Below are 2,532 nucleotides of genomic sequence, written 5' to 3' on the forward strand. Positions count from 1 at the left end.
CTCTACCACTGAGCCATTCCCCCAGCCCCTCACTGGGAGATTCTAGGCAGGGGCTCTACCACTGAGCCACGCCCACTGTTCTAGACAGATGCTCTACCTCTAAGCTTTATTGTCAGTGTGTGTCTGCTGGTTTGTGCAGAATTTGGAGGTCAACCTCAAAGTCAATCTTCAGGGACAATTGTTTAAGCCAGAGTCTCACTGGCCTGGAGCTTGCTAATGAGATTATGTGGGCTGGATAGTGAGTGAGCCCCCATCTCTGGCTCCCCAATGCTGGGATCACAAGAGTGCACTCTTATCTGGCTTCTGGACGTGGGTTCTGGTGGCTGGACTAAGCTCCTCGGGCTGACACATGGAGCTCTTTACCAACTGAACTAGCTCTGTAGATGTCTTCTTTGGATTTTAAAGACAGATCTCGCTATGTAAACCCAGGCTGGCCTGAAATTCACTATGTAGCCCGGCAAGGCTTAAACCACTCTGAATAATCCTCCTGAATTCTGGAATTACAAACATGAGCCATTGCATCCAGGTGTTTTTTTTTTTAAATAACAATTATTTTCATACAGATGAAACAAATATTAATCTCAACGCACTCTTTCAAATCACGGCGTCATCACTAGTGGCAAGCACCCCTGCTTGCTAAGCCGCCTCACTGGCCCTTGCTCGGTGGATTTTGAGAGATACACTCACATGACTCCTCACCACCCAACCCAAACGAGAAGTCCCCACCCTCTCCAGGCTCTCTCAGCCTCTGTACCCCTCTACCCCTCGTCACAGCAGTGTTGGCTTTCCATGCCGTTCCTGTGTTAAACTGGGATCAGCCCGGTGTCCAAGGTGTTCACCTGTCGACCTGCCAAGGACCAGTTTCTTCAGGTCTCAGAAGTGAGGGGGATTCTCAGCAGCTGGTATGTCCCCAGGGCAGTGATGTTCCGGGTGTGTCAGTGTCGCCAGGAGCCTCCACTTGGAGTTTCTTCAGAAGCATGGCCCCGTTCCCTGTCCTTGTCCGCTGCCCCCACCCCACCCCCCACCCCTGCTCCTGCCTCCTGTCCCCATTCTCCCCTTCCCTCTGGTCCCATCCGCTTAGAACAGATGTCTCCAGTGTTGGTGCTGTGATTTATTACCACTGTAAACACCCACACTCAGCTGGCTGTGCAGAGACCTGCTTGGAGCCTTTGTGCTGGGGACTCTCTGCCAACATACCACAGCCAGGCAGTGCTTTTTATGGGGCAAAGGGAGTGCCGATGGCAAAACCTTCCTGACTCTTACCAAGATGAGATGGCCCTTCTGTCCTTGTGCACCCTCTCCCGCTTCCTTATGGACAGACAGCTTGTGCTTGCCTGTAATCTCCCAATCTCAGTAAGCAGAGGCAGGGGGATTGGGCATTCAAAGTCATCCGCAGCCAGGAGCCCAGAGTATGTGAGACCCCGTCTTTAAAAATAAATGAAACAAAGAGAGAGGAGCAAGGAAGGAAAGAAGGGAAAGAAGGAAAGAGGGAGGGAGAAAGAGGAGGAGGGAAGGAAGGAGGGAGGAAAGGAGGGAAGGAGGGAGAACTAGTCTGGAAAGACGTCTTGGGAATGGGAAAGTTACTCGACATCACTGTAGGAACGCCATCTATCCTGTACCCTTCATCTTTACTGAGACAGGACCTCATTATGGAGGCCGCTGGTGACTCTCCTGCCCCAGCCTTCAGAGGGCTGTGATAACAGGCATGTGACACCATGGTTGTTTGTTTGTTTGTTTGTTTGTTTTTTCCGAGACAGGGTTTCTCTGTATAGTTCTGGCTGTCCTGGAACTCACTCTGTAGACCAGGCTGGCCTCGAACTCAGAAATCCGCCTGCCTCTGCCTCCCGAGTGCTGGGATTAAAGGCGTGCGCCACCACCGCCCGGCGGACACAGTGTTTCTCTGTGTAGCTCTGACTGACCCTGAACTTGCTTTGTAGGCCAAGCTGGCCTCTAACTCACGGAGATCCACCTGCCTCTGCCTCTTGAGCACGGATTAAAGGCGCGCACATCTGAGACCGGCTGACCGGCTGGGCACCGCACTCTTTTGCCTCTGCCTCTTGACCACGGATTAAAGGCGTGCACAACTGAGACCGGCTGGGCACCGCGCTCTTTTGCCTCTGCCTCTTGAGCACGGATTAAAGGCGCGCACAACTGAGACCGGCTGGGCACCGCGCTCTTGATGTACTTTCTCAACAAAGTTATAGCTCTCCCAAGAAGGGACAGACAAGGACTGACAAACTTCTCCTCTCAGATTATATATTTTAATTTTGAGAAATTTTCATAGTATAGTTAGATTGGGGAGCTTAAGAGCCTTGCCTTGGCTGGTGACACAGGGCTCAATTCCTTGGGAAGCCTCAAAAGTTGAAAGACTGTCTGAGCTACAAATACAAAGTGAGTTCTAGGCTAGCCTGGGTTGCTTAGTGAGACAGTTTCAAAAATGAAAACATTAAAAGAGGGGCTGGGGGTGTGGCTCAGTGGTAGAGCTCCTGCCTAGAATCCCCCAGTGAGGGGCTGGGGGCGTGGCTCAGTGGT

This window comes from Grammomys surdaster, unplaced genomic scaffold (genome assembly GCF_004785775.1).
Source record: "Grammomys surdaster isolate TR1022 unplaced genomic scaffold, NIH_TR_1.0 804, whole genome shotgun sequence".
NCBI lineage: Eukaryota > Metazoa > Chordata > Mammalia > Rodentia > Muridae > Grammomys > Grammomys surdaster.